The sequence below is a fragment of the Mus musculus genome, chromosome 5 (genome assembly GCF_000001635.26).
Source record: "Mus musculus strain C57BL/6J chromosome 5, GRCm38.p6 C57BL/6J".
NCBI lineage: Eukaryota > Metazoa > Chordata > Mammalia > Rodentia > Muridae > Mus > Mus musculus.
Genome location: NC_000071.6, coordinates 150814027 through 150832610, shown reverse-complemented (window position 1 = coordinate 150832610; position 18584 = coordinate 150814027). Strand labels below are relative to the sequence as shown.

At 44.7% G+C, this 18584-nt stretch overlaps 1 long non-coding RNA gene across 1 annotated transcript in view; it reads right to left on the bottom strand.

Annotated features, from left to right (window-relative positions):
* Positions 1-17650, bottom strand: part of Gm36447 — a 51641-nt gene extending 33991 nt beyond the window's left edge. Inside the window, exon 1 of the long non-coding RNA XR_377280.3 lies at positions 9614-17650. This is a non-coding gene — a long non-coding RNA (predicted gene, 36447). The remainder of the gene's footprint in view (positions 1-9613) is intronic.
* Between the last annotated feature and the right edge of the window lie 934 nt (positions 17651-18584).

Below are 18584 nucleotides of genomic sequence, written 5' to 3'. Positions count from 1 at the left end.
GGTGTCTTATCGATCTGAAAATAGTGCATTGCTGAGGTTACATGTAAACTGAGGTTAAACAGTGTGGCTCACAGGAAGGGAGTTTAACCATGATGGTCTCCCCTCCCCACTCATTTGCTGTTCGCAACAAGTTTAGAACCATGAGTGCCAGGAGACCAAGAAGAGAGTACAGTTGCCCAGATTGAGAGCCTTACTGGCTGAGGATGTAGCTCACCAGTACAGTGATCACTTAACATGTTCAAGAGCATGGAACTACTGTCGGAAATCTGCTTCTTGGGGCACTTTGCTTCAGCTCTTGGCTCTCTGCAGGCCACTTGAAAGAAATAGATTTTATATTTATAAAATATTTTATATAAATATAACTTAAAATATAAAATTGTATATCTTATAATTTTATATTTTCAGGTTCTCAAGCCATCAAAACCTTAAGACACAAATGCAATCTTATTCCTGGTTAATCTAACTCTATTGATCTGTCAACTATTCATCTTATGGATACTATTTTAAGTTTGAATGTTACAGTCTAACTAAGATGCTTACCTTTATGCTTTTGCTTCCTGCTTGCTTTTGAGATAGAGTCTCACTATATTGCTCTGGCTGTCCTGGAACTTGCTCTATAGACAAAGCTGGCCTTGAACTCAGAGATCCACCTGCCTCTAACTCCGGAGTACTGGGGTTAAAGGTGTGTACCACCATGTGGGGTAACAAATCTATTTTTGACACACTTAGGAACTGACTTGGTTTGCAGCCTGTACCCTGTCATGGTTTGGTGCTGGAGTGTGATAGTCGATGTTAGTTATCAAACCTGACTGGGAATCAAGGAAAAGCTGAGCCTAGTGGCACCCCTGGGGGTGGGGGGAGATTATCTTGATAAGGTGGGCAGGGCCTTCTGAGGAGGAAAAACCTCTGTTACCTGCTCACCTTCCTGTCTGTGCCTTGCTGGGACCACATCTATTCTGCCTTCACCAATACTGCTGTTACTTTCTCCCCTGACATGGAACTCGGCTTCTTCAGCCTTCCAACACAGACCCAACAGCAGGGGCTCCCATGAAGCCTCCAGACCTTCAGCAGCAGATTGGGACTGAAGCATTCAGCCCTATTGACCTAGTAACTACTGATGTTCCCAGTGTGGCGGCAGCCATTACTCGACTACCCAGACTATACCATTAAGGCAATTGAACAGCCCCCCTCTTGATATGTATGCATTCTGTCTGTTCTGTTCCTAACAGAACCCTTAAGAATAATTGAAACAGTCCTAGGCCTACCTGGAGCTCAGCTATAAGGAAACCTGTGTTTTCTTCACTCTGGTTTCATATCAGGGTCTTAGAGACAGATTGAGACACTTCAGAAAACAGCATCAATATTAAAAATGCAGCCACAGCAATTATCCCTATTAACATCTGAGCTCTTTTTTCCACACATGTATTATCTGTGTCCAGAACTCTCATTCTCCAACTCCACGGAGATGAGACGGCAATCAGTGTTCATATGATGTTGGCAACAAATCTAATCATGTTCTAATAAGCAGCACAACAGAGCTCGTGGGATAATGAAGCTGCTTTTCTAGAAGCCAGGGGGTGTCTACGTGACCTCGCAGAATGCCAGCTTTATGCTCGTAGCTGTAACTGCTTGAACAGCTAGGCTGCTGCCTTAAAGCCTCAATGTATTGACTGGTGATCTCTTACTAATCTCATCTAAGTAAACATCGCCATGGCGCCAGCTGGAGACAGTCACATGTCCATACATGGCAGAATAGTCCACTGCACGGGGCTCATCACTTCCCATGCAGCCCAGAGCTCAGTACAAGCTGCTATTGGGCCCCTCCCCAGCCCTCAGGAACACGGAGAGTCAAATTGCTGAATTCCATTGAATCTGCATAATTTGAATCCGTTCCTAAGAGCTCAGTATCTCTTGAGTTCCAGCATCAGATGACATCCTCTGTATATGTAAATATATATTTAGAAGCAAATGAAATGCCACTTCTCAATTTTTCAACTAAGCATATTCAGTTTTTAATTAAATTTATCAGAATGGTTTGTCAACCTTGGCATTTGCACATAAAACGTCGATAATTGTGTGAAGATCCTTAAGAGATTTGTTCAGCGAGTGTCAAGTTAAGAAGCACAATAGCCAAGAAAGGGCAAAATGGAAGCACTGATATCTTATTCAAACCACAGCCCTGGGAATGAGAAAACAAGGCATCAGGAGAACTTGCAAAAGCTGTCCATGCTCCTTGGACCAGGTGAGGGAGCAGACAGGCAGAAAAACCACCGTAGGAGAGTACAAGGGTCCCCCTGCAAAGATGGAGGGCCCTGGGCAGCAGAGAAGCCCACCAGGAGTGGGACCGCAGAGGAGAAGCAGAAAGCCAACGCATAAAGCCACAGCCTGCCCAGGTCGCTCTCACTGATAGAAATAGCACCTGTGCTATGGATAGAGACCAGACAGAAGAATTCAGATTCCATTTGCCCCAGCTTATTCTCACAGATTGAAGGTACTCGTGATGGATAAAGCACTGACCATGTTAGATACATTCTCATATACACATATACTGTAAAGTGAGCTGAGAACAGCCAAGTAAAACAGCAAGTAATTAACACAGCCAGTGGCTAGTTCCTGTGTGTGTATGTATGTGTGTTCGTGTGTGTGTGTGTGTGTCTGTATGTGTGTCTGTGTGTGTGTCTGTGTGTCTGTCTGTCTGGGTGACAGAGAGAGAGGGAGGGAGGGAGAGGGAGAGAGGGGGTATGTGTGAGGGTGTGGGCAAAACAGTTGAGAGATCAATTCTTGGCAATGTCTCAAGCCAATGTTAAGTACATTTGCCTTTCTGTCTGTTAGCGCTCCAGGGCACATTCGCCCACCATAACGGACCTCTTACAGACTGTCTAGTTCGGCTCTGTGTCTGGCTTATTGCATATACACCTGATAACACACCACCTAATCACTGCTGTCAACACTGACTGGGTTCCTTAGGGTTGAAGGCCAATAGCAGCCCATCATGTGCACACTGCATTTTTTTTATCCGCCCATCTGTTAGTGAACATGCAGGTGCCTTCCAGACCTTGGTTGCTGTTAATAATGCTGTTATGAGCACAGCAGATCTTCAGTATTTGAATTGCTCTGACTATCCAGAAGTGGTATTTCTGAATTTTTGTTTTTATTCATTTATTTTTGAGGGATCTCTACACTGTTTTCCATCACAACTCTGGCGCCTTACAATCACTTCTCCGCGAAAGCTCACCAATTCATCCGTGACTATCTAGTGACAGCTACCCGAGGAGCTATGAGATGGGTGCTACTTTATTTGCGTTTCCCTTGCAGCTGCACCAAGCCTCTTTTTCTGTGCTTGTCGCCCTTTTTTTTTTCTTCACTTAATTTTTTTTTTGAATTTTTAGAAGCTCCGTTTTATTTTATGAGTGTGAGTGTCTTCCACGCATTTATGCATGTACACCACGTGTGCAGTGCTCTCAGAGTCCAGAAGGGGGCGTAATATCCCTCTGGTACTGGAATTACAGATGGTTGTGGACCAGAGTGTGGGTGCTGGGAACTGAACCCATTCCCCCACCAGAGCAGCAGTGCTCTAACCACTGAGCCCCCTTTTGCCCCTTACGTCATCGTTTAAGAAATGTCTCCTGAAGTTGTTTGCCCGTTTTTTAGTTGGCTTGTTTCTTGGCTACTGAGTCTGTCAGTTATGTTTTTCTAATATTAACTCCTTATCAGCTTGAAAGTATTTTCTTGTGTTCCGTGGGCTCTTCTGCTGTCTCCAGGACTGTATGCAATCTTTGCAATACAGCCCTACTCAACCGTTTTTAGCTTTTGCTTCTTGTACTGTGAGGAAGTGCATTGTGTCATGAGTGAGACCCCTGGCAAGGGTTCCCCATCTTGTCCCAGGGGCTGCATGGTTTCAGCTTCATGTCCCTGGAGAGCATGTTATCCACTTTGAATTTGTGTGTGTGTGTGTGTGTGTGTGTGTGTGTGTGTGTGTGTGTGCGCGTGCATGCATGTGTACACACATGCTGGATCCCATTTTGGGTTTCCTCATGAGGACATCCAGCTTTCTAAACACCACTTTCACAGGAAGCTGTCCTTCTGTTGCGTTCCCATTGGCTTGTGAAGACCAGACAGCAGGCCTGTGGATTTAGTCCCAGACCCCAGTCTGTTCAATTGACACGTTTCTGTTTTAATGGCACATTATTTTGATAGATAATACACTTGAAAATGAGGCTGTGTGCCTGCTCCAGCTTCATTGTTACTGCCCAAGCTCTACTAAGGAGCCATGAACACACACACTGTAGTAAATGTTTTTTTAATGCTCCCAGATGAAAGACATGCACACAAGCCTTTATATTTGAATATGCCTTGAACAGCACAATAGCTGTGTACCTATAGAGGCCTACACTCCATGCTGTTAGAATCCACCTCCCCTCCATAACCTAAGTTATTACTCACTATTTCATCTGAGCAGCTCTTAGCTCCAATTAGGCAGCCCTCTGGGCCACGTTCTCTGGGCTCCTAGCCCATGGCTTCTCTCTTGCCTGTTCACTCTTCCATGGTGCTCTCTCTCCCTCTCCCTCCTCCCTCTCCCCCCACCTCTCTTTCAGGAAACCTCAACCCCACCTATGTCCCTTCTCCCTAGCTATTGGCTACTGGCATCTTTATTTACCAATCAGAATTAACTGGGGGCAGAGTCCTTCAGGCTACTTGTAGACCCCAAACCTTGGAGGTCAGCTTGTAGCATGAAAATATAAGCAGCAGTGTTATGCCAACCCTCTGCACGCGCACACACACACACACACACACAGACACACACACACTGTACTTTCTTTTCCCACAACTTACCCCACAGTTTGGCAGTGTCTGAGGGGAAAGCTTACTGAGGCACTTCTATGCCATTGCTTCCTCTTGGCCTCCACCAAGAATACACGGCTGCCTTTCCTGGGTGATGCTTAGTTACAGTCATCCTAGCATCCCAGATATAATCTCTCTCTCTCTCTCTCTCTCTCTCTCTCTCTCCCTCCCTCCCTCCCTCCCTCCCCACTCCCCATGGGCCCCTTTCTCCTCAGGACAAAGGCTTGGGCTAAGATTCCATCAAATGAGAACCATAAGCTATTGTCAAAATGCCTTTTTCCTTCTAGAACCTAAGGAACGGCAATGGTGGGTCGGGGGTGAGGCAACTGATTCTTTTTTCCGAACACCCCAAGCACTGAGCAGGCTGGCTGTCCCTGCCCCCAAGACACCACCACATATGCACTGGTATAGCTGTGTCTAAACTTAGGGTAACACTCATTGCTCATCTTTTCTCTTTGGTGTCTTATTTCAATACACTTAATATGTAAACATAAGCACACGGAGCTTATAATAGTAATTATATATATATATAATCTCAGAATATATATATGTATACATATATATATTCTGAGATAATACAGGATTCATTTTGCTTGATGAACTTAATGAAAGTGACCCAGACTGATTTTCCTTCTGGTACTCGAGTTCATCTTGCTCACTGTTTTGGGAACACGGCTATTTTGGACATTCTTTTACATACCAGGGTACTTTAGTGCAAGAGTAAAGTGTATACCTCAAGGTGAGCTACTCTGTCACGTGATACACAAATTTATAGTGTGCACTTCTGCTGTGTCTGTCTCTTCTCATTTTCCATGCTTTCAGGGTTCGTCCATGTTGTAACGTGCATCACCCTTCATTCCTTTTGATTGCTCATTGTGGTGGTTTGAATGAGTGTGGCCCCCGCAGGCTCATATATTTGAATGTTTGGCCCCAGTTGGTAGAACTGTTTGGGAAGGATTAGGAGGTGTGGCTTTGTCAGAGGGGGTGTGTCACTATGGGTGGGCTCTCTCTCTTTCCCCTCCCCTCCCCTCCCTATTCTTTTCACTCCTTCCCCTCCCTCTCACCTTAAACTCTCAGCTACTGCTCAATCCAGCACCATGCCTGCCTTCCTACTCCCAGGCTACCGTCCTTAACGGTCATTATTAATTGAAAGCAAGCTCCCCATAATAAATGCTTTCTTTCCTAAGCTCTCTGGGTCATAGTGTCTCTTCACAGGCTTAGAAAAGTAACTAAGACACTAATTAACAGGTCTGTCGTAGAGATATGCCCGATGATACTTTTCTGTTCATTAGTTAAAGGCATTTACCTTGCATCTTCCCTTTATTAATTAAGAACACTGAACGATATCCATATGCAAGCTTTTACACAGAGATGCATTTGCATGTCCGAGAAAGCTGCTGGGTCATAAGTCTGTTTCCCCCCAGCAACACGTTAGAGTTCCAGATTCTCCCAAGTCCTCATCAACACTCCCCAGCATCTGTTTTTACGATCATATGCTGTATGCTGTTATGGTTTATAATGTATAATTCTGTCAGCCATCTTTCCTGTGTTTTTGTTGCTATTATTGTTTGGAGACAAGGTCTCTGTGTGTAGCCCTGGTTGGCCTAGAACTAGGTAAACTGACTAAAATAGACTAGGCTAGCATCAAACTGGTGGCCATCCTTCTGACTCCTAGAGCTGGGATTACCAGCCTGTGTCATGATGCCCACTACCTTTTGACCGTATGTATATCTCCACATGAATGTTATCATCTGGAATTTTTTACGTCCTTGTAGTCTACAAAATCTCAAAGTGTTGCTAAGACCCACCTGTTAAATAATGTGGAGCTGGCTGCTTGTTTTTACGAAGAGCATGCTTTACTGATTCCAGGGAGATTATCCCAGCTTTGCTTCCCACCAACTCCAGTTCTGGTTGGTTTCCTGTTGACTTGATTCAGTTACAAAGTGGGAAGAGGAAACTCAGGTGGGAAAAGGCCTCCATCAGATCACCTGTAGGCTCATCAGTCCATGAGTGTCAAATTGCCTGTAGGCTCCTCTGTGAGCGGTTCCTCGATTGCTTATTGATAAGGAGCTGTCCGACCCTTTGCATGTGGTGCCACTCCTGGGCAGGTGCTCCTGGGTTGTTAAAAAAGCAGGCGGAGCAAGTCACCAGTAGCAAGACACCAAACAGCATTCCTCTATAGTCTCTTCTTCAGTTCTGACTTCCAGGTTCCTAATTTAGCGCCTTATTTTATTGCTGTGAAGAGACATGATAATCAGACTCATAAAAGAAAGCATTTGATTGGGGCTGGCTTACAGTTTCAGAGGTTCAGTCCATTATGGCAGGAAGCATGGCAGCCTGAAGGCAGACATGGTGCTGGAGAGGGAGCTGATAGTTCTACATCTTGATCTACAGGCAGCCAGGAGGAGGCTCTGATTCCACACTGGGTTGAGCTTGAGCATAAGAAACTTCAAAGTCCACCTCCACAGTGACACACTTCCTCCAACAAGGCCACATCTCCTAATAGTGCCACTCCCCATGGTCAAGCCTTGAGACACATGAATCTACCTATTCAAATCACCACACTTGGCTTTCCTCAGTGTTGGACTGTGACTGGAACATGTAAGCTGAATAAATCCTCTCCGAGTTGCTTTTGGATCAGTGTCTTATTGCAGCAATAGAAACGCAGCAGTAATTAACTGCTAGTAGGCACCCCCCCACTCACTCCAGCCCCACTTCCTCCGACCATATATATATATTTTTAACTTCATATATGTGGGTACACTGTCACTGTCTTCAGACACGGCAGAAGACGGCATCGCAAGTCTGTTACAGATGGTTGTGAGCCACCATGTGGTTGCTGGGAATTGAACTCAGGACCTCTGGAAGAGCAGTCCATGCTCTTAAGCGCTAAACCCTCTCTTCATCCCATAAGACATCTTTTTTTTTTTTTTTTTTTTTTTTTTTTTACTGCGCATGCTCACCACCAGCCCTCTGGCTCTTACTCCTCTCTATGATGTTCCCCGAGTCCCATCGACCGTATCACTGACTCTGGGTAGTCTGGCCAGTTACAGTGTTTTGTAGTAAGAGGTTTTCTGGTGGAGCACAGGCACAGTAATTAACCTCACACATTTTAACAACAGGCTTCCTAATTCTCTTCACTACCCACCCCTTCCCCTGGTCATGCACAGAAAGAATGATATATATCCCAGGGAAATGAACCTTTTATTGTCATAAATGATGCTTTTCTCATAAATATAAATATTATAATTTAATTCAATAGTCATAAATATAAATATTATAACTGCTGATGCTTTTGTCTCAAGAACACTTCCTTTACATTTGTAATTCTGATTTCTTCTTGTTATTTGTTGGGTATATCTTCTTCCTTTGATTTTTCAACCTTTTCTGGAACACAGTAACCCCGGACAGTGTTTTGTTTATACAAAAGCTTTATATAACTTTAGTCTGTGCCTTTCTATCCTCCAAATCTATGAGCTCTGAAATCTGCACATAGCAACCCAAGATGAAGACAATATTCCCAAGAAGTGGGGTCAGAACATCTCAACCAAGGAGATCTTGACCGACTTGCATGATATCTCTGAGACTAGTAAACACATTTACAAAAGAAAAATAAAAACATAAAATGGAATGCAATTCTATAATTCTAAATCAACCTGTTCCAATAAAAAAAAATGTAAATAAATAAATAAGCCTAGTTTCCTGGAAAACAGCATACTCTGTGTCTTAGTCAGGGTTTCTATTCCTGCACAAACATCATGACCAAGAAGCAAGTTGGGGAGGAAAGGGTTTATTCAGCTTACAATTCCATACTGCTGTTTATCACCAAGGAAGTCAGGACTGGAAATCAAACAGTTCAGAAAGAAGGAGCTAATTCAGAGGCCATGGAGGGATGTTCTTTACTGGCTTGCCTCCCCTGGCTTGCTCAGCCTGCTCTCTTATAGAACCAAGACTACCAGCCCAGAGATGGTCCCACCCACAAGGGGCCTTTCCCCCTTGATCACTAATTGAGAAAATGCCTTACAGTTGTATCTCATGGAGGCATTTCCTCAACTGAAGCTCCTTTCTCTGTGATAACTCCAGCTGTGTCAAGTTGACACAAAACTAGCCAGTACACTCTGTTTTCTGTCTTCCGGAGCACAGATGTTGTTGATTCATTACAGCAGATTCCACAGACTCTAGGAACAATTGCAGCATTAGAATATGAAACTCTGCTTTTTGTGGGAGGTAAGAGGACTGTTTCTGGGCACACTGACAAAGTAAACAAGGTCAGGAGAATTATAACATAATGTGTACTAAGCCTCAAATTAGCAAGGGAAAAACACTAAGAGAAAAAAAACAGAGGCAGCCAGCGATATTTAAAGGAACGATAAGAACACTTTCAATATTTGGGATCCATCCTTTTGTTTGTTTTCTTTTTGTTTTTGAGACTGGGTCTTAAAATGTAGCCTTGGCTGACTTGAAAATCTCCCTCTGTAGACCAGGCTGGCCTTGAACTCACAGAGATCTGCCTGCCTCTGCCTCATAAGCACAGGATGCCCAGCCTGCTTTGTTTTTAAAGGGGAATTTTTCTTGGCATAAAGTGCTTCCCCCTGGGTGTTAACAATCGAGAATAACCAATGCATTGTGGACATGTTGGGCAATACAAACACTTCTGTTTTCACAAAGCATACTTCAACCCTGCAATTATAGCAAATGGTAAGAGTCTAAGAACACAAACACATTTCAATAGTTTTGAAATCAAATTGTATCCAAACCAAGTAAAACTTACATGTCAAACTACCAGCTGAGAACAAGGCTGAGAACACGGACGGGACACCCTTAAGCCTCCCCAAGGTTCCTAGACCCTTCCTGCAAGCATCTCAGCAGGGCCCACGGAGTTCCCACCTCGAGGCCGTGGCCCCTCCCTCCACCTGTGCTGCATCTAGCTTTTCTTTTCATGTTTATTGTGCTTTTGAACTTTTAGTGTTCCTTGCCCTTTTCTGTCTTTACTTTTCTGCCTTCTTGGAATCCAAATCCCTTGCCAGTTAATAGGCCTGAGTCTTTTGACCTGAACTGCTGTCGGTCCTCACTTTTGAGGCAGGCAAGAACCTTCACTACTTATCAGAGTTTAGTGAGCAAGCCAGTGGGGGATATATAGGCTTAGAAAGTCCCTCTAAGAAGATGGGTTCCCTGCATTGGAGTGATGCCCCTCTTCCAGTAGGCAGAGGACTTGAAAAGGCCTGAGACATTCGAGGCCATGGTAAAAGCAAATGCAATTGTTTTGAATGTGGTTGGAAGAAAGAGGGGGATGACCCTTTCCCAGCTTCCACGGCATGAAGGCTTTGCCTCTTAGTGACTGGGGAGATTTGTGTGCCGGCTGGAGAATGGGAGGCTCCACGTTTTGGTGGTGGAGATGGTGATGTCTTTTGCCTGTTGACAAGTTTGGGGAAAGCTATTTGTCCTCTTGGAGACTTCTTTGGTAAAGAGAACAATGAGCTGCTCTCAGGTAGAGACACTAATGACTACCTCCTGCCAACTGGAGACTCTTAGTAAAACCTCAGGAAGGAACTATTAGTCCTGGTAGAGTTCTTAGAGAATTCCCCAAAAAGGCATGAGGATAGCTGGACAGTGGGTGGCCTCTTTCTTGGCCTTTGGCTGCCTTCTAATTGAGTGTGACCTCAACCAGGACCTCTGGTACCATCTAAGTCCAGGACAGGAAAGAAAAGAGGACATCTGAACAGAAAGAAATCTGAGACAGATCTTGGGGGCAGCATGGTGGGGAGCGGGAGGGGGATTTAAGACCTTTCTATCTTTCAAAGTCTACAATATAGTAATTTTTTCTTCTCCTCTTTTTCTTTTTCGTTTCTTTTTTTCTTGTTTTCTTTTCTTTCGAGACAGGGTTTCTCTGTATAGCCCTGGCTGTCCTGGAACTCACTTTGTAGACCAGGCTGGCCTCGAACTCAGAAATTTGCCTGCCTCTGCCTCCCAAGTGCTGGGATTAAAGGCGTGCGCCACCACGCCCGGCTCTTTCTTTTCTTTTCTTTTCTTTTCTTTTCTTTTCTTTTCTTTTCTTTTCTTTTTTCTTTTCTTCTATGGCAGCCATGGAGGAACACTGTGTGTTAGGGTCTTGCTCTTGGCATTTGCCACACACATTAGAGATTAACTAGATGAGCGCTGCAGTAAGTAGAACAGGCTATTAGGGCAGAAATAACCTTACCAAGCAGAAGACAGGCTTCAAAGTGAAGATGCAAGTTTGTATTGAAGGGTTCATTAGCCTATATATTGATGTTGGTACAAAGGGCTTTGAACCAGGGCTGCCTTGGTTCATCGCCTAACACTGCTAACAACTGGTTGTTTACTACTGAAAATGGCCTGGCTTCTCTGCTTGTTCCAGCACTTGGGAAGTGAAATTCCTTTGTTCACACTGCGTATGTGCATATGTGCAGGCTGCCTGCCAGACCTCTCAAACCCAAATGGAGGATGACAGGCAATAAGATGTAAAAAATTATGCGATCTACTCTGAGGGGGTGTGACCATGGAGTCAGAAATAAAAACAGGAGAGCGCAGGATTTCATTATGTGGCCCTGGTTGCTCTGGACCTCCTACATAGAGTAGGCTGGCCTTGAAATCAGAGGCCCCACCTGCCTCTGCTCCCAAGTGCTGGATAGAAGGTGTGTGCCATCGTGCCTGCTGAATCTGAGACATTATATAAATAACTTGGTCAAGGTTGCATACCTGAGAAGCCACAAAGCTTAGAGTATGAGGAGACCCAGCCTTAACCCTTGAGTCCTCCTGTTTTTGAGAGTTGGTGATTTGACTTCACTATAGCACATTTTAAGTGTTCATCTAAGCCCCCCTAACCATCACACACACACACACACACACACACACACACACACACACAACATCAGAAAACTTTCCCAAGCAATTGGGTTTTAGAGTCCCAGCACTTGGGGAGGCAGAGGCAGGAGGATCTCTAGGTTCAAGGTCAGCCTGGTCTACAGAGTTATTTCTAGGATAGCTAGGGCTATACCAGAAAACCCTGGCTTGGGGGGGGGGGTATTTCTTGTGTATGGGTATAGACGCCACATGCATGTGGGTGCCCACAGAAGCTACAAGAAGGTGTTGTTTTGTAGGCACAGAAATTAACACTGCAGGTCTTATTTTGATCCTTGCCATGCTCTGAGCTCTGTTTGAGACTGAGCAGGTCTTTATCTCACAATCATTTCTGCAAGTTCTTTTCCAGAACCCAAGTCCTCTAATTTTCTGAGAATAAACACCTAGGATAAACTCTGCCCTGACACTGTCCTTTATTTATTGTCCTCTCTTGACTTTTTCTTATTCTGTATCTTTTTGGGGAGTGGGGGAGCAGTTAAGGTAGGAGGGACACAGATGTCAGGTTACGGTGACTATTCACTCTTACAAAGGGAAACGCGGCAGCGTGCAGGCAGACATGGTGCTGGAGATGGAGATGAGAGTTCTGCATCTGGATCTGTGAGCATAGGAGACCTCAAAGCCCGCCCCCATAGCAACATATTTCCTCCAACAAAGCCATGACCACTCCAACCAGGACATACCTCCTAACAGTGCGCTCCCTACGGGGCAAGCATTCATACATGTGAGTCTATGAGCCTTTCTTTTTTTTTTTTTTTTGGTTTTTCGAAACAGGGTTTCTCTGTATAGCCCTGGCTGTCCTGGAACTTACTTTGTAGACCAGGTTGGCCTGGAACTCAGAAATAAAGGCGTGCGCCACCCGAGCCCCGCTCGAGGGCCATTCTTATCCAAACCACCACAGACTCAGTTTCAAGAGACTATATAACCGGAAATAAAATCAACAGGTAAGAGCAACTATAGCCTGGGTCATGTGCAAGTGTCTGGGGTCTGAAAACACCAAGGGTGGCCACCGGAACACAGCAGCATAGTTTAGGTATTAGGCCTTTGGCACGGATACTCTCAGTTGTCTGTTAAAAAGTCAGGGAGTCACCTCAGAGACTTCTAGGCACGTTGGGGAAGGCATTTCCAGGAAGGTTAAGAGGCTCAACTCTGGGTGTGGCTAGAGTCAGACACTGAATGAAAGGGAGAGAAAGCAATCATCTCCAAGCCCTACTGTGGATGCAATGTGACCTTTCACTTCTGCTGACAAGCTAGAGCTACTGACCTTCCTGCCTACTGCAAAAGAACCCCTGTGGGGCAAGTGGAACGGGTTCAGAAACCCCCGGTATTCTCATATCTAAGACCAGTAGGTGTTCCATCTGCACTCAACCTGGGTCCTGTCCTGGAGCATGTGACCAGGACATCCCACTTGAGGATCATAATGACCACTGAGTCCTCCAAACCAATGAGGTATCTAGATGGGCTGACTGGAGGGTTTAACTTTAAGCTTTCCATCCAAGACATTCCTTCCTGCAAAAGGTATGTAATCTCTGGTCCACCCCGAGTAAGTTGTATGCACCCATTTCCCATGATGAACAATGAACAAAATGTTTGAACAAGCAAGAACCACCATGGGGGGAAGCCTTCATTATATAGAGCTGCTAAAGTCTCCCACAGAAGGCCCCTCCATGCTCCTGGACACTCACCCCTGAGCTAAGCCATCCTAGGCTAAGCAGGAGTCTTCCCCCTGCTCCACTCCCATTGCAGGCCCACATGGCCCTGCTTCATTCCTGACTCTACGAGGTTCCCAGTGATGACTAGACAACCCCAGGAGTTTGGGAATCAGCCCCCACCTCTTCAGCCTCAGCCTGCCTTACCCGGGCTGGGGTCCCCATCTTCAGCTACCTCCCCTTTCATCTGCCCAAGCAGAGTTCACAAACCACAGCATCGAGGTGAGATGCAGAACCACAAACCCCTCCCACCCCTTCAGTCGCCTTTTGTCAAGTATTCTGTCACAGCAAGGAGAAAAGTAGCGGCACGTGCATTTCTATCTTTTCCTTCAGGACAAATGCTTTAAGAACTATCACCTCTTACCTATACGTGGACAGGATCACCAGCACAATGACCACAATGTCATCTCTGAGTTTATGACACAGGCTTTGACAGCAAAATTTCAAAAGTTAAAAATACAAATTTAAAAACAGGTACTATCTCTGACAATTTAAAATAAATTGTGCTAAATATTCTGAAACATGTAAAATGGAGCTAGGAATAGGCTTGCGGACGACACGCAATATCTGAGTTCAAACAACAAGAGGATGCAGAATGGCTATGGGCAGGGAGACACAGAGAGGCAGAGTTTGTGCAAACTAAAACAGAGAGCAAAAGGCTCACAGCTTTTAAATCGGGGCATAAGACTACAAGTGTTTATTATACTATTCTTGGTTTTGTAAAATATTCCTTGATGGAAAAAAAAAATCATGATGTGCAATCTTAAAGAAGGAACCCTACATGATACAATTTCACAGAAAACCACAGACAGATCTCCCTGTTCATTCAAGACTACTCAATCCTGGAATACACCAATACTAAAATAAGGACAGAACATTTTTAGAATAGTAGTAGGTTCATCCCTGGGGCTAGTGAGCTCAACCAAGGGATCTTAGCCAAATGATCAGGCACAGCACAGATTAGCACAACTCTCAGACCTCCTCAGAGAAGCTTGTGTAATGAAGGGCAGTTGGAGAAACGACTGCCCCACTCAGAGGCTAGCATAACCATTTTCAGTCTTAACAAGGTGAAGGCAGAGCATGCCTTTAATCCCAGCACTCGGGGAGGCAGCAGAGGATGGCAGATCTCTGAATTTAAGGCCAGCTTGGACCATAAAATGAGTTCAAGGCCGGCTAAGTTTACCCAGAGAACTCCTGTCTCCAAAACAAAACAAGACAGCAAAAGCAGAACAAAAAACCAAAACAATTTTTTTTCATCTTTTGCAAAGTAGTTTATATTTGGGGGGCCTTTCCTAAAGATACTACCAGGATCTTCAAAATGGAAGTTAGCAAGCTGAGTTGTCTGAGAAAAGGCCAAGACTAGCTAAGAATCACCCGGGTATTTTAAAAATCAAGACTAAAACACTTCTTGTAATAAGTATAGAAAAACACCACATAGATGTAGGGCTGGTAACGGTGACATAGGCACAAAGAGATTAAGTTCAGAAAGAGATTGAGGCGTAGGGAGACTCCGTTCCCAGATCTGTGTCAGTGGCATGCAATGTGCAGATAGTCCGGGGATTAAGTAACGTAAAGAACTGAAGTATTAGAAGAAAATAGGAAAATATTTTCAATATCTTATAATAAACATGAAACACAGAAGCCAAATGAAAGAGGCAGGCACATTAGAGGAGTTCACAGCGACAGGACTCTAAGCTGGGCTGGGTGTTGCCGAGTCACACTGAGAGACCAGAGGGTGACTAAAGCAGGGAGATCTCAAACTCAAGACTGCTGAGAAAACAGTTAATTCAGGGCCAATCTAGACAATGTAGTACTTGTTTGTTTGTTTGTTTTTCTCAAGATAGAGTAAAAAATAGGGGTGGTTGATTGGGAATGTGGTTCAGTGGTAGACCACTCACTTAATTTAGCATGCAGACTGTGTTTGATCTCCAACATCTCAAGCAAATTAAAAAGTAACATTTCTATAGCATGTAACAGAAGGGAAAAAAAAGTTCTATGCCAGAAGAAAACTTAGTATGTAAAGACTCTCAGGAAGACGATACGCTAACACAGCATCTATATAAACTCAAACCATACTGTCCTTTAAATAAAAGAGGAAATGGAGAACCACAAGGCATGGTGGTCTGGATTAGCAGGCCCCCATAGGCTCATAGGTTTCAATGTTTGGTCCCAGTTGGTACAACTGCCTGAGAAGGACTAGGAGGGAGGGGTGGCCTTGTTGGTGGTATGACGTCACTGGCAACAGGCCTTGAGGTTCATGAGCCTACATCCCTCTCAGGTCTCTCCTCGTGGACTAGATGTAAGCTCTCTCAGCTTCTGCTTCCAGCACCATCCCTGCCTGCTTGCTGCCACGCTTCCTGACACAATGACCATGGACTCACCCCCTGAAACTTGTTCTTCTGTAAGATGCCTTAGTCAGTCATGGTATCTCTTCACAGAAAAGTAAGACACAAGGTATGACTGACTAAATTCAAAACACATCCTCAAAAAAACCTCAGTGATTTAAAAAAAATAAAAGACTTGGGGAAAGTCACAAACAGGAAATAAATGTATCACAGAAAAATAATTTTTAAAGAAGTGACAACCCTGAACAATGCTGTTCCATTTTAATGATAAATGAATGAACAAACAAGTATCTGCACCACAGAATTAGCAAAACACAAACAGTGCTAGGCATTTATTTATTTATTTATTTATTTATTTATTTATTTATTTATAAACAGGGTTTCTCTGTGTAGCCCTGGCTGTCGTGGAACTCACTCTGTAGACCAGGCTGGCCTTGAACTCAGAAATCCACCTGTCTCTGCCTCCCAAGTGCTGGGATTAACGGCGTGCGCTACCACTGCCTGGCTGTGCTAGGCTTTTTCTAAAGCAATTTGGACACATATAATTCCTTCAAGGACTCTCCTCATGCTCCTGTATAGGACCAGCACAAGAGGCATGGGGGAACACAGAGCTGATACACAGCTGCAATAGTTAACATCCTCAGAAGAGCGACAATAATCATGGCCTTCCCAAGCAGTGCCAAGTAGTTTCTACGAAGGACAAGGCACACTGGTCTGCTGGCAGAAACCACTTTTACAGAGTACGAAGGAAAAGTAGGTCAGGCATGGCCCAGGACACACGCTGTTTAATCCCGACACTCGGAAGGCAGATGCAGGCAGATCTCTGAATTACACAGAGTTTCTTGAAAAACAATCAAAAAAATTAAACAACAACGAGAAAGGGGGTGGGTACTGGGTATGGCTTAGCTTAAAAAAAAACCCCACAGGTATCAATAAAAACATCAAAATTTTCATCTCTGGCATTATTTTCCTATTTCCCTCTGAGTTGCCTCTAAGTTATTTAAAGTTTAACTGGCTCCCCAAGACACACAGCATTTGCCATCTGAATACTGGGGAACTCGGTCCTAGCAATTTCTATTTGTAAAGAGCTTCCGAGGACAAGTGTTGAAGCAGGTAAGCTGCTTTGAATATGATAGCTATCTAATTGCACTGCAGTTTTGTTCCATCACAACAAAACCTCTCTATAACGTTCTTCAGCTCCATGCTGTTCTTCTGCTTTTAGAAGCTGCCACCATTCCTTCTGCCAGCTTTAGTTTCAAACTCCCCACCCCCACCTCCACAATGTTCTGCCAAACCACTTTTCCAAGTAAATTATTCTACTGCACAAACTTGCTTCAGCCAAACTGGTCTCCATTCCCCAAAGAACAGAGCCCCTAATGTTCAGATGCCATGTGTAAGATGTCAAAAGTCCTCATCATGCACGTGTCTCCTTGCATGGTCTGTGGCTGGTGGCACTGTTCTGGAATCTTTGGGAGAAGGGGCCTACCTAGAAAACAGGACTCAGGGTGAGGGTGGAAGAGAGGTTTATAGTAAAGCTCTGCTTCCTCTACTGCCCAAACATGGGGTCCTAGCTGAATGCTCTACTGTCAGGGAGCCACATCCCCTGCTGTGATGGCCTTGGATCCTCTTGAACTGCGAGCCAGAACACCAAACCAAACCCCTTTCGTCCTTACATTGCTTTCATCAGATATCCTGTCACAGAAATGAGATGCTACCAATACAGATGACTGGTGTCAAGAAATAGGGCCACTGCTTCGTAAACCTGACAATGTAGTTCTTAGCCTCTTAGAAATGGTCCTGAGCAGGCGGATTTCTGAGTTCAAGGCCAGCCTGGTCTACAAAGTGAGTTCCAGGACAGCCAGGGCTACACAGAGAAACCCTCTCTTGACCCCTCCCCCCCCCCCCCCCACCAAAAAAAGAAATGGTCCTCAGGAGAAATGTTGAAGAGCTGTAGGCTAGAGAAACCCAAACATGCAAATAGGTCGTTTCAGTGAAGCTTTAAAGAATTAGCACGACAACTAAACAGCAGAGCAGAGGGTCCACCTCAGGAGGGCGGAACGGCCCTTTCATGGGAGTCGAATATCAGATGTCCTGCATGTCAGATATTTACATTATGATTCTCGTAACAGTAGCAAAAACTAGTTATGAAGTAGCAACAAAAATAATTTCATGGCTGGGATCACCACACATGAGGGCATTAAAGGGTGCCAGCATTAGGAAGGCTGAGAACCAGTGCTCTACAGGAACTGAGCTAGAGAACATTACATATTCATTGCAGCAAAGTATCTGGCTGCATTCTGCTTCTGCCCTGTAATTCTGACTGATGCGGAGTTAAAAAACCATAGACTGAGCTGTTTGGCAGAAGAAATTCTAAGAGAGTAACAGCCGGCCTATGGTGTGGTTACTGATCATTATTCTTATGAACTACAGGGAGAACACAAAGATATAAAAACTGTAATTTGCAAGGGAAAGGTTTACGGCCACTGCTAAGGTTGTAGATGAGGCAGACACTTAACAATGGAGCTGTAACTAATGCCATTAAAGAAAAAACGGCCCACTGTGCACTTGGTAAAGGCCCCATCCATCAAAGGCGCCAGCCTTCCCCATTGGAAAACTGCCTATGCTTAGCTAGGCAGGCGCACAGAGAGGAACTCGGCTGCATTTGAAGGAGCAGAACTTGTTGTATGGCAGTGTGTAGGTTAAGAATGAGTGAAGAGGTTGTGGAAGCCTGGGCCAAGGTCTTATGAAGCCACTGAGGGCAGGCATCATGTGGAAGGATCTGATTTTGGCAAGGAAGCCAAGGGGTCTAGAG